At 40.9% G+C, this 14,693-nt stretch overlaps 1 long non-coding RNA gene across 1 annotated transcript; it reads right to left on the bottom strand.

Annotated features, from left to right (window-relative positions):
* Positions 1–441: 441 nt before the first annotated feature.
* LOC147580157 (uncharacterized) lies at positions 442–12,742 on the bottom strand. The gene is made up of 3 exons (XR_015252562.1): positions 11,320–12,742; positions 6,259–10,337; positions 442–2,805 (listed from the first exon to the last, which is right to left on the bottom strand). It is a non-coding gene; the product is annotated as an uncharacterized LOC147580157 (long non-coding RNA).
* Positions 12,743–14,693: the final 1,951 nt, after the last annotated feature.

A 14,693-nucleotide genomic window follows, 5' to 3' on the forward strand; every position in this document is an offset into this window, starting at 1 on the left:
AATTTAAAAATTGATGGCATAGGGGGTTGGGTGGCTCAGTTGGTTAAGCATCTAACTCTTGATTTCCGCTCAGGTCATGATCTCATGGTTCCTTGGATCGAGCCCCACATCGAGCTCTGTGCTGGCAGCAGGTGTCTCCCTCTCTCCCTGCCCCTCCCCTTCTCATGCTCCTCTCTCTCTCTCTCTCTCTCTCTCAAAATAAACTTAAAAAGAACTGATGGCATATACATACAATGAATAGCATATAACCACTAAATATCTCCTTATGGAATGATACTTAAAATATGGGGGTATGGTCACACTACAGTATTAAGTTAAAACAATTTTAGTAAACAATATTATGATATTACATCAATTAAGTAATAAAAATTATATATATAATTATGTTATATATATAAATATATATATATATATATATATATATATATATATATATATATATATATATAAATCCTAGTAGGTATACAGAAAATGTTAATGACAATCTCTGGGTGGCAGAATTATTAGTGATTTTAATTTCTTCTTTGCAATTTTTTATGTTTTGTAGTTTTTTCAATGACCATATATTACTTTTATAACCAGGAACAAAATGTAATTAAATCAAAACCCAAACCAAGGCCACCTCCAAAGCAAACCCAGCAGTGAACTCTGAAGTATTTCAGCTATGAACATTTTAAGTAATTGGAAATTGGGAGGACCATAAAAAGCGGTCACTGGGGGCTAGTATTTGAATGAAAAACCCAAAGAGCTTGTTTCGAATCATGTCGACTTTCACGTTACTAATATAATTAAAGCAAGTAAATCAGTTGGGCAACAAGCCACTCACCCTTCAGACACACGTCACAGCTGTCTGCATGCTCACTATCTTCACCTTGCTCAATTTTCACAGTTTTTAATATGAATATCAATTCCCTTTTTCATAAACCTAACCTATAAATGCCACAACTCCTCTGAGGGATTTCCCCAGGCTTCATTTTAGGCTCCACAAGAAAGGATGTAAAAGAGACCTTTCTTTTGTAAAGTGATTCTATAATTCTGTCCAATATCCATCATTTTCAAGGCCAAGTAATCATATTTAATAGATCCTAAATTACATTCTGTCAGGCAAGGATTCCCTTGATGATATTAACCAGAGCAGAGGACTGACAGGCAGAGGCCTGAAAGTAAGATATTGTTCTACAAAGGGCTTACGAGCTTTCCTTTGCGAGGCTTGACCTCACTAAATTTGGGGTGGTGCACGATCTGTGCCTTCACCGCAATCCTCAGCCTTCCCAGGGTTACTCACAAACCAACTCCTGATTTCCTGTCTTAAAGTCACTTTTAAAATTAAATTACTTGGCTCATTTTTGACCCTTTGAGGAAATTGCCATCGTGAATTTATTTCTACAATACTTCACTAGCAAGACAGCTAGATGTACAAGCATTTACCTACTCTATCTCCATTTTATCTCCTTATCGGAAGCCTGAAAGAAAAAGGCTGAAGGAGAAAGTTGAAGGGATGCCTTCATGCCTTGTGCTGTTTAAATGAATGTTACAAAGTAGAAGGTTGGAGATCTTTCTTGACAGGAAATATTATAAGGTCATGATGCTAGAAAAGAGTGCAAGGTCAGATTTTCCTTTGAAAAAGGGGGATATCTTGGATCAGGTTTTCATTAGGAGGGACGTTCTCAGTACTCTTTTGAACATCTCTATTGGAATAGCTTTGGTTTTGTGGATTTTACATCTCAAAGGTTTTAAAGAATAACAAGGTTAAAAAAAAGAATAAGCATTTCCCCAAATTAAACAAAATTTAAGTTTAAAAAAAAGTTGATTCATAATCAAAAGTCTATTTATTTATAATCTCTACACCCACCAGGAGGCTCAAACTCATGACCCTGAGATCAAGAGTCACTGGCTGAGCCAGCCAGGCGCCCCACAGAATTTAAGTTTTTAATGCTTCAGTTATTAAAACAATTCAAGCACAAATCTTCATTCAAAATACAACTGCTGACCTCTTGCCTTGTCCCTGGTGGCTTTAGGAACATTAACTCATTGCATTTTTACGACGCTGTAACCTGCAGAGATATTTATCCTAATTTTAGGGGTGATGCCTATGAGTCAGCCATTTCTAAAATCTCAGAGTGTCTGGGACTCCAACAGTTTAGACCACTCTTAATTTTTGATCATCTGTTTTCCCACATGGAATTGCTTGTTCTTGTTCTGGAAAAAATAATCCCACCCATTTGCTCCAAACTTGAAGATATCTGGTCTTGAAATTCTTGCCTAAAGAAAACTGTGAAAACACTAAAGGTTAGAGTAGGAAGGAGGGAATGATGGTGCTTGGTGTTTAGCATTTTAGAACAGGAAGTAGAATGATGGACATAATGTAGTAGAAGGAAAACCATAGTATTAAACCATTATCAAGGTATTTGTCCTGTGATTTGGGGCAAAGGTACTTTACACAAAAGGACCAATTCTGCCTGTTTTCTGCCCCATTTTCTTTTTTCCTTCCTTTTTTTTTTTAAGTTCTCAGGTGTCTGTGTCTTTGCTCTTCATTAATTCTTTCATTTTTACTCACAACTCTCTCTTCTTATTTCTATCTTACCATCATTCTTTCCCTAGTTTTTCCCCCATGCCTAAAGAAGAGAAAAAATAAGACAAAACAAACCTTGGTGTTCTCCCTTTAAGTGCAATAAAACACAGGTGCAAAAACTGAAGGAAGGAACCGGCTGGTTTCACGACCATGTCTTCCGTCTTTCATCATCATTAACTCCTCTCGCTGCTGTCTTCTTCTTTACTTCCTCCTTTCCAATAAGTCACTTCCTTCTTTTCAATAAATCACGAAGGCCAAGATTTAAAGGTACGTTACCACATTCTGATACACTACAGCGGTTTAATTTCCTTATCAGTCTAACCCAAATTGATTTCTCATCGACAGAGCTCAGCTGCCACCAACTTACCCGCTGTGTTCAACAAATGGAAACTGTCAGTAAAACCTGTATTATCATTTATTTCCACTGTGGAAATACTAAACAAGCTGGAATGTGGTGATTTCTTTAATTTTTTAAGTCACAACACAATTATTAGGATGATGAAAATTTCACAATTTTCCAGGGAATGAGGATGGGTTTCAAAGGAAATAAACATGTAGAATCTGACCACTAGGTCTCCAGTAGACTTTGGTCCTTTTCAGTGTATTTTGCCTGGACGTGTTAATATACTATCTACCTTCTTCTCAATGTTCTAATTAGTAAAGAAAAATAGTGGCATTCTTTTATCTTTTAAAGGGGTTATTTTAAATGGGTTTTTCTATTTTTAACTCCACGGAATAAACAATTATGGCTGTCTGTATGTGTGTCACATTTTATATTTTTCAGAGAACTTTCATAGAATTATCTATTTAATCCTCATTAAAACACCAAACACTTGCTGGGCACTGTGATAAGTATTGTGGTCCAGATGAAAAGATTCCACAGATCCTCTTTGAGAAGCTGGGGGAGAGATTATGGGGGCACATGTAATAATTCCAGATAGACTAATGTATTATGGATTTTAATAATTGTATATACAAGGTACTAAATGAACACTGGGCAACTATTAATTATATTGTTCTCTGATGGCATTTGTCATATTATATTTTATATCGATATATAGTATCAGTCAGCTTCTCCCACTAAGTTGTGATAAAGAAGACATCTTATGCACCTCTGCCTTCTCATCATCAGACACAGGGCCTTGAACATGATAACCGGTTACTCTTCAATGAATGGAGGAATAAAATGGGTGGTATCTATACATAGAAATACAGCTGTATGGATATTCATTTTATTTTATTTTATTTTTTAAAATTTTTTTTTTCAACGTTTATTTATTTTTGGGACAGAGAGAGACAGAGCATGAACGGGGGAGGGGCAGAGAGAGAGGGAGACACAGAATCGGAAACAGGCTCCAGGCTCTGAGCCATCAGCCCAGAGCCCGACGCGGGGCTCGAACTCACGGACCGCGAGATCGTGACCTGGCTGAAGTCGGACGCTTAACCGACTGCACCACCCAGGCGCCCCTGGATATTCATTTTATATATTATAAATGTATATATAACTGTATAGATACTATACATTGATTCATGTTATATAGTTATATATAAACACATACATGTATATATTATTATATATCACATGTATATATAATTATTATGCATCATTATATATGATATATATCTAACGTATATATGTTTAAATTAATAATTCCAGGAAAGAGGATCTTTTATGCAACATGGGAAAAGAATTGTTTTTTGGCCAAGAAAAGTATTATCTTTGTGTTACTACAGGCTCTATATATAATAGGTTCCATATTAATATGTTTTCAAATTCTGATGATGTAACTGTGATGGTCAAGGTCAGCCTTCTAAGAAAGATCGAATTCCCAAATTTGCTTGCACTTTAAGGAGAGCCTTCCAGCCTTTCTCTCCCTCTTGCTCTTCCTTTCCAACATGACTACAATTCATGCCTCATTAAGGAGTGTATGTTGTCCTCCATCTTCAATTAGTGAATACTTCTGACTTACTGTGTGCTTCATTCCCATTTTATGTGTATTTTCTTCAACTGCTCACTGCTTCAACTTTAGGTGCTTGCTGACCACCATCCTAACTAGACTCGATTGTGAATTTGGGAGGGACAATGGAAGAGCTATTTGACATAAGGAAGAAAAGATGAACTCAAAAGCTTGCTTTTTCACCTGTAAGTTGCACAGAAAATACTCAGTCAAGTTTCTAACAGGGACTCACTCCTTTCTTTTGATCTTTGATCTTTGATATTTGGAGGAATGTTGGGCTTTATGTAGTTTTACTTAAACAAATGCTGATAGCAAGATGAGGATACTATTCCTTTTTGTGAAGGAGCTGCCTGAAGAGCTCTCATTGTACGGCTTTTTATCTTGGTAGAAGAATGCATTTCAACACCAGCTTTATTTATAATAAATCAGTTTAGTTGCAATGTTTGCTTTATTTCTGTTCCTCTGTTTCTGGCCCGTGGGCTCCTAACCTGCACTGATGGGCTTTCCTTATTCAGAAAGGCGGATCTAATGTGGGCCTTAATTGTGGGGTCAATAAGGAGCCCCATGCCCTCTCTGAGTGGGTCTTCTTTGTTGGCTCTACTAGGATGAGCTTAGTCATTTTTCACTTGTTTTCCACGGACTGGAAAATGACATCAGCTGCTGACCCTTCTATAATATTGACCATGTGCCTATATCCATCCCACCAGTTGCCTCTAGTAAGGATCTCTGCTGCTTGCTCCGGGCCTGCCTGCCATAACTCCTTGCTCCCCAGGTCTCAGGAGTCCACTGTGTGTTCCTTGTCCTTCCTCCTTTGGGCTGGTGTTTTGTTTTAGTCCCACGTCCTAGATTCAACATCTTCTTTCATACAACAATCATCTTCTGGCCATGATGACCTCCTATGTGGAACTCTGACTCTCCACAGATCCTGAACATCTCATTTTTTTCCCCAAATGGTTCAGCCTTCTCAGTTTGTCTGGATGTCCCCACTTAGTTTTGTTTAGGACAGTAAGAGAAACTCAGATGTATTCCTCTGTTGGAAAAGAGACAGTTACCTAGCTTTCTTAGCGTCAGCAAAATGATGACTTATGCAAGAACCACTTGTACTCTGATGAGCATGAAGAAAGCTCTCTGGATCATTTCATCCAGAGATCATTAAGGCCAGGAACTTACGACCTGGGACAAAATCTCAGAAGGATTCCTTATAGCCCTTGTTTATTACCATTCTCCCTTAAATGTATGCATTTTTTGGCTGATAGGTGAAAGTGGGAAAAAGGACGAGCTTTACCTCTGCATTGTCTCTAACTTACTCCCCATTGGCCTTTGTACTTTTCTGCATCACCCCAAGGAGACCCTTGATATGCTGAAGGGATCAGTCAAGGTCCCAACAAGAAACAGAAGGCATACTTGATTGGGCCTTATTCAGGGAGTTTAACCAAGAGGCTACTTACAAGGGTGTAGATAGGTTCAAGGGAAACCAACAAAGGATGGTAAAGTCTCCCCAGGGCTAGTAACAGTGGGGATCCTTACCAGCCATTGGCTTAAAGGGATAGAGAAGGGAAAAGCTACCAGAGCCCTGAGAGAGAGAGCAAGAGCTGTAGCTATAGTATAATGGGGGCTGTGTGGCCCTTTCCAGAGGGAAGGAGCTACTGCCAAGCCTTGGTCATACAGGGAGGGACCTCTGACCTCACTCTGCTTCATTCTGCTCCCATCCTCACGTCTCCTACCTACCTCTTGCTACTACCTCCCATTAGTGGAATCCAACCAGAAGGCAGGGGATGGGACCTGAGATGATGCAAAGTACAGGTCGGCCTGTCTTGGGAAGGAGCAGATCAGGAGGCTGGAAAGAGCATCTGGAGGGCTGATGCTGAAGATATCCGGCACATCTAGTAATTGATCTTCAGCTTGAGGTTGCCTCCTTAAATGATAAGGATATTTTGATGCAGTGAGTGGCACGTCTTTGAAGCCTCTTAGAAGCTTATATAGCCATGTTTTTCTATGAAAGATTTTTTTTTTTCTAAACTATTTCAATAATATGGTAAGTAGAGGATTCCCTACAGCCTTACTCCCTGGCTCGCTGGCTTACAGATTTGTCTCAGAGCCCTTCAGCCTCCAACATCTTGAACTTGTGGAAGCTGCTGCCATGATAGCTGCATTGATGGCAAAACTGCAGTTTTGTTTGACGCCCCATTTCAGCTGTATTCCTTTCGGGGATGGGTATCAAACCACAAACCAAACTCCTCTCCTCTCTTTCACTAGAGACTCACCTTCTTTATGAGACATGTCTGATAAGTGTTGGAAGCCATAGAGGATTTTCTCCCTCTTCTCCCACCTTAATACAAACACACACACACACACACACACACACACACACACACACACACACTTGTGGAGAATTTGAAAAAGCAGAGTCTTGATCTTTGGAGAGAGGAACAGATTCTCTGGATGGGAACTGAGACGTTGCTGAGTTGGATGGCAAGATACCCACCTAAATATAGCCTCTTCTGAGCTCGCACAGCCTTATGACTCAGCATTTCTTCTGGAGATAATTCAGTGAACTCCTATACACTAGATCCAAAATCGGCAGAGCAATGTGCTGTGAGCTCCAGAATCAGGCTCTGAAACTAATGCAAGGGTGAGGAACAAAATTGAAAGCAAAAGATGTCATTATTTTTTAGGGCCTAAAGTTTTTTTGTTTTTTTTTTGTTTTAAATTTTAGAGGAGGGTGGGAGAGGGGCAGAGGGAAAGAGAGAGAGACTTCTAAGTAGGCTGCATGTTCAGTGTGGAGCCTGAGGCGGGGCCTGATCCCGTGACCCTGGGATCATGACCTGAGCTGAAATCGAGAGTCAGATGCTCAACCTACTGGGTCACCAGGCACCCCTAAAGTTCTTTAATTCTGTGTCAAGTGGGAGTTTTTAGACTTTTCTAAAGGAGAGGCTTGGAGATGGTGCCCTCTACTTTACATTGTGACAGTTTCTTGCCACAGCTGTAAAGTTGCTATAGGGAAGCTGCTTGGCCCTCCTACAGACATCTGCTTCTGGGAAGGGAAACCTGAGGTGGGTGGTCACCCAGTGCAGGTGGGGACACACCTACAAGTTTCGGAGAGTATGACTGAACCATAGAGGGCGAAGGGCACCAACACTGAACCCCTGACAGGGCTTTGGTGAGAAATGCTTTGTAACCCGTTCCTGTCTTCACTTGGGAAGCTGAGAGCTTTGAGAAGCTGTGTTCCCAGATCAAACAACATGTAAGGTTCTCACACCATGAAACCTTGGTGCCCTACAGCGTGTGCTAAGCAGCACGTTTCCTACAGCTCTGATAGCTACCTTTCTTGCACTGTCGGCCTGTGGGGGTTGGTGTTGATTTCTCTTAGACTTAGGGTGACTGACCATCTTGGTTTGCTAGAGACTTTCCCAGTTTTAGCGCTGGAAGTCTGCTGTTCCCGAAATCCCTCCACTTGTTTGCCCAGATTGGAGTCTTGTGACTGTGAGACGTGGGGTGAGGCCTGGACTGTGGGTGTTACCTGAGAGTCAGAACCCTCAGACATCAGACCTCCTCTAGGAGTGTGGCTACAATATAACATCCTTCTTTACCAGGTTCCCAGTGACCCATAAACTGCAGGTACTTACTTTTGTCCCACAGAGCACTTTGGGTGGTTGCTGGTGAGCTAAGGTCCAAGTGTAATAATGCATATTAAAGCATTTTGTAGTGTATAAAGCACTATTCAGACATAATTCTTTTGGTTATATCATGCTTTCCTCACTGACAGTCCCTGACCCTGCGTACATGTGAATCTCGACTTTGGGAGAGAGAAGGAGCTAATAAATACGATTAATTTAGTATATTAAATAATAATCTAATACACTTACTAACAATTTAATATATTAAAAATAATAAATATTAAGTACCTCCTGTTTCCACTGAACATTGTGCTAAGTATGTTATATACATCATTGCTTTTAATCCGTCTAAAAATTCTGTGAAATAGTTATGCAATTTCCTTAATACAAGAGTTCATTCTCTTTTGGTATAGACTCAGGGCTGATGAAAGCAGATAAGCCAGTATAATTTACCCGGGCTGGTCTGCTATTTTGCTTATTAACATAAATCCTGTGTGAAAACTACTAGCCGGTCAACCCTTGGATAGGGTGAGGCCCAACCCGTCATTGGTGGCTCTGCTCAAACCTTGAGGTCTAATTTAGAGCCTAATTTAGAGCCACCTTGAGCCATTTGGCACAATCTAGCATCCCAAAAGGTATAGGAATATGGGTTTCACTCTATGGTATTATGTACATTTAAAGGCTCATTTATCTTTCCTTGGTAACTAAAACAGTTTCCAGATAATGTCAACAAAGTTGTTGTACAGACATGATAAAAAATAATTTTCTAAAATATATATTAATACACAATACATAAAATACACAACCTATTCTTTTATTATATTTCATTCTATTTTTATTTATTTACGATCAAGTTTAAATTTTTATCCCAGTATTCATTTTTATTTCCCATTGGATTAAATGTATTTTTTAAATGCAGAAATGAAGTTCATTTCTTACCAGTTCAGCCTTTAACTGTTAGGTTTATTAAAGGCCATAGATTATCCATGATGTATTTGGTATAATAATTAAATCATGATGTTAATCCTGTTTCCACCTATGAAGAGATGTTGTTTCCTCAGGGCACTTGGATCCCATGTTCAAGGCACCAGTTTGCTCGTAGAAAGAATCTGAAGGAAGATCTTTTACTGCATGACAACAGCTAAGTTTGAATTATGTTATCCAAAGAAGAAATGTCTCTCCATTAGTCAAAGTGCTCACAGCTTTCAAAGAAACCAATTTTCCATATATTTAAGGACTCTTGTATATACATTTAATACATTTCAATGAGATTTCTTACCCACACACGTAGTAAAACAATTTACAATATTTCTTCCTAAATGTTGTTAAAACACCTTCTTAGACAAATGGATTATAAGTTTGGGCCAAAATTTTGTTTCAAGCTGGCCACAAGGGATGAAACCTTTAAGTGTGCCGATTCAATATTCTCTTTAGGGATTCTATAAAAAAAGTGAATGGTTAATCATTGTTAAACTGGATACAAGAAAAAATCATGTCTGGTTAAAGATTATTAGGCTGGCCAGTCAGCTGGGTGGGTAACCCTGGCTTCCCAGAAGTCCTTAATCTTATTTAGGTCTATCAGAAAATTGCTCAGGCATTTTAACAGCAACACCAATTACATCCCAGAGGAGGTTGTGAATTATATCATGCAAAAAAGTTCTGCCCTAGACCAGGTTTGGGACAATTTTTATTCTCACTGTGAATATAACTTTTGTGCCAAAACATTATCATTGTTTTTTTTGTTCTAAAATAATAATTTTTTTTTCCTTAAAATTTGATTTAAGGTGGTTAGCCCTTTTGGAATAAAGCTATTTCTTACCTTAAAAGAATGTTGTACCCTTTGAAACACATGAAAATTGGACAAGTGCAACTTATTTGGAGAAATAGTAACATTTCATAACAGAAATAGTGCTAAAGTAAGCTACAAATGTAATTTAAAAACAAGCCAGCAGTGTCTAGCTCTACCTACCAATTTCCAAGAAGTACACGAAAAACTATACCACAAAGGCATGTAAATGTCCAGACCTTGAGAAATTCTATAAGACTCCAAATGGTTTCTTCGGTAAACACCTTGCAGGGACTAGGGGCAGAGAGAGAGAGAGAGAAGAAAGAGAACCTATAAAAAACACTTAAAAGACTTACCAATCAATCACAGCATGTAGACCTTATTTGTATCCTGATTCCAACACACTGCAAAATAAAATTATGACATTCAAGAAGCAGTTGAAAATTTGAACTCTTACTGGAAATATAATGATATTAAGGGATTATTGCTAATCTTTAAATTGTGACAATGGTAATGAGTTTACATAGAATCAACTTTATGGTGTAGAAATACACAGTGAAAAGTTTGCAGACCAAAGGATATGTCTGGGATTTGCTTCAAAATAATACAAGAGGAAGAGAAGTGGGTGAGGAGAGATGAAATATGATAAACCTGAGTTGGCAATTATTGAAGCTAGGTGATGGGTATACAAAAGTTTATCGTCCTCTGCCTACTTTTGGCATATGTTACAAATGCTCTTGAAATTTTTTTTAATGTTAATTTATTTTTGAGAGAGAAAGAGAGAGAGAGTGCCTGAGTGGGGGAGGGCAGAGAGAGGGAAAGACAGAATCTGAAGCAGGTTCCAGGCTCTGAGCTGTCAGCCCAATGAGGGGCTTGAACCCATGAACTGTGAGATCATGACCTGAGCCGAAGTCAGATGCTTAAGTTGACTGAGCAACCCAGGTACCCCAGGAACTCTCTTTAATAGAAGATTTAAATAAAACGACGCCAACAGGATTGATTCTCTAAGCTGTTGGTGTTCTCATTGCTTGCCTGGTCAAACTGCTATTCTAGAGCCCACAGCCAGTAGAGCCCTTTGCACAAAAAAGCAGATTGGAGGGGCAGCAATGGCATTACAGTAAGCAGATAGAAGTCAGACTGTAATATGTCAGTGAAAACCTTTCCATTGGGGCACAACATACTAGAAGAATGAAATGAAAGGCTTGTCACTGAGTGCATTGTAGCGAAGGGGTAGTGCCCATGTCTCTTTGGTATTGCCTAAATACCTATTTCCTGTTTTTTTTTTTTTTTAATTTAAAAACTTGATGGGGTTTATTAGTTGTGAGTAAAGAGAAGAAAAACAAGTGAGAGAGAACATGGCCTGGGGACAGAAATGTTCTTACTTACTTTAAAAGGTCTTAGGCCTGTTATGGGAAGTAATTAGCATTCCTAATCAAACGCTGGACACTGCATGTGTTACTGAGTTGAGGGCCTCTTCTGGGAAGTGGGTTGGCCACCCACCTGTTGACAGTGTGGAGCAGGCCATCTTCAACCAGGCTTTCGTTTATTTGCCTTCCTCTGTGTCTTCTTTCTTGTAACTTCTTCTTCCTCCTTTGAGTACTCTTTTTCTTTCTTTTCCATACATATTTCTCCCAAGAGAGAATCCTTTGGCTTGGCTTGCAGTGAGCTTGAACAAAAACTCCAATGTTTCTTACGATTTGTCTGAGAATTTACTTTCTTCAGTTTTTTCATCACATAAAAAGAACTCAGTTGTTCATTGGCACATATAAAATACCAGGAATTTTGGAGTTTCAGGGTTCAGCAGCTCAAGGTATGTAGTTGGAACCTTGAAAGGAGTGGGTAGAGAAAAAAAATATGGAGTGGGGGGCGCCTGGGTGGTTCAGTCGGTTGAGTGTCTGACTTCAGCTCAGGTCATGATCTCATGATGCCTGAGTTCAAGCCCCACGTTGGGCTCTGCAACTGGTGGTGCAAGCCTGCTAGGGATTTTCTCTCTCCCTCTCTCGGTCTTCCCCTTCTCCACTTGTGTGCACACACTCTCTCAAAATAAATAAATAAACTAAAAAAAAAAAAAAAAAAAGAATATGGAGGGAGAGGAGCCCAACAGCAAGGCCAGAGGCGGAGACTCTGGAGGGACACAGCCGGGGTGAAATTCTTATGCCTAACATTCAACTTGACGTTCTTTCCTGAGCTGTGTTATTTCTACTGTCCTCCCGTCTCGGCAAATGACAGGCCCATCTTTCCTCTGGCGCAGAACAAACACCTGGGTCTCATCCTTGCTTCCTCTCATTCTTTTGCATCTGCATTTGATGCATCTGCAAACCCTGTTGGCAGACCTTCAGTATATATCTATAACCTATGTCCACTCCTTACCACCACACTGCTGGACAGTGGTTCCCGTCACCAGCTCTAACGTGTGCAGCTGAAACGGCCTCCAAATTCATCATCCAGCTTCTACCTTTGCCACTCTCAGTCTCCTCCCACCCCAGAAGCCAGATAGATGATCCTTTTGAAGTACAGTCAGGTTCTGGCACTCCTCTACTCCAAAGCCTGCAACTGCTTCCCAACTCACTGTGAGTGAAAGTCAGCCATCACACCGACCTACTGGCCTTCACAACACATTTGCAACCCCTCTGACCACATTTTGGCTCTTTCCTCATTTATTCCCACTGCAGCCAAACTGGCCTCAGACTGTTCCTCCTTCGGGGGCTGTGCGCTTGCTGCTCCCTCTGCCTGGGACATCCTTCCCCCACATATGGGCATGGCTTTCTCCAGCACCTCCTCTACTCAATGCAAACGCTCCTTGCTGTAGCCTGCTTGGGTCATGCATTTGAAAAATCAACTCCCCGCCCCGCCCCGTCCCCCAACCCCAGTACTCTGCTTCCCTTTTCCCTACTTTAATTTTCTCTGTGTGTTTATTAGTACCACACATACTCTATAGTGTCCTATTTATTGTGTCTATTCTCTGAGTGTTTCCTCTGGAATATAAGCTCCACACGGGCAGAGATTTCTATCTCTTTTGTTTGCTACTGAATCTCCAGAACCTAAACAGGGTGTAGTCTATAGTAGAGCCTCAATAAATATTTGTGAATGAATGAATTCCCCAAACTAAGAAAATCTGGCATGTACAACATTCTTATGCGAGTAGAGCTTTGGGGGATGAGGCAAAGTGGCTAAGAGCAGAGGGGACAGGGCAGTGGCTTCAAGCACTGAGGTGCTGAGCTGGTATCACCAAGAGCTTAGTGGGAACAAGACATTTCAAGTGAGAGGTGACCATGGAACTTGAAGCCCTGGGAAGGACCTTTCTGGCCATTCCACAATAGCCTGAACTCTTTTATTTGGATATTTAAGTAAAGGCAGTCATGAAAATTTGGATATATTTGGAAACATCTGGTTACTTTAATAAAATGTGAAGTGACATTTTGAGAAAAGAGACATTTTCTCATACTGGACATTTATATATCTGGTATTTTTGCAGTTTGTTTCTCAGAAAAAGGTTTACATATTTGAAATCAGACATCGGGCAGCTTAAACCGGACAGTCAAAGACAATCAAAGCTCTCTATCGCAGACCTGCCAGGCACAAAACACAACCTCCAGTGTTGAAGCTGCGGGGTGGGGGTGGGGTGAGCCGGGGAGGGGCACAGCAGGTGCCTTGGCCTCTTCTGGGGGGGGGGGAGGCTGTGGCGAGAGGGGCGGCCAGCCCTACAATAAGGCTTATTTTATGTCGGCCCAGTTGGCTTGCAGTAAGCACACTATCATAGGACTCATAGAAAGACATGGTTATTTTTAGTTGGCACTAAGACAAAGATAAGAATTCAAGTATAAAAGCAAAGCCACTCTAGTACATAAACAGAAACAGCACATGCCCCTGCCCTCTCTCCAGCCACTTGTTAATCTCTCCTCAAGGCAAAATCCTGAGTCTACCCTCCCAGTAATCTTTGAACCCAGACACTGCCATTTTCAAGGTCACTCTCCACTCCCACATAAGGGGAAATTGAGGAACAGCCTGAATTCAGTCCTTCAGAGGTCTCGCCCAGATTCCATGATACCCTGAAGGTATCTGGGGGTGCCCATGTATCCAGGAAGAATACTAAGGCTGACAGCTTGCAGAGGGCTCAGTGAGGTCCCTGGCATGTCTGCGTCTATGTGTGTTAGTGTATAAATCTGGGAGGTGGGATGGGGAGAGAAGAGAAACCACTTTTTATTTATTTATTCTTTTGATGTTTACTTATTTTTGAGAGAGACAGAGAGAGAGAGAGAGAGAGAGAGAGAGAGAAAGCAGGGGAGGGGCAGAGAGAGAGGGAGACACAGAATCCAAAGTAAGTTCCAGGCTCTGAGCTGACAGCACAGATTCCTATGTGGGCCTCGAACTCACAAACTGTGAGATCATGACCTAAGCTGAAGTCAGATGCTTACCCCACGGAGCCACCCAGGCACCCTGAAAAATTACCTTTTAGTTCAGGGCAGCACTGGTCTGGAGCCCAGATGAGATTTGTAGGAAGAGCTCCCCAGGTTCTCCAGCAAGACCCCCAGGAAGAGTGAAGATGAGACCGCTAGGTAGCCAGGAGGCACCGCTGGGCTCTGGCCAACCTTGAAGACAAGCCAGAGGACAAGTTACAAGCAGCAGAAACAGCAGACCTTAGGAAACAGCAACTAGGTGCACAGTGACAAGGTCCTGCAGACCAGGGAGCTAGGGGATGTCGTGCTTGGGACTTCTGACCCGTCCTACCATGAGGATGCAAAGTTTTGGAATGATAGCCC

This window comes from Puma concolor, chromosome B3 (genome assembly GCF_028749965.1).
Source record: "Puma concolor isolate L17-30 chromosome B3, mPumCon1.1.hap2, whole genome shotgun sequence".
In the NCBI taxonomy this organism is placed as follows: Eukaryota; Metazoa; Chordata; class Mammalia; order Carnivora; family Felidae; genus Puma; species Puma concolor.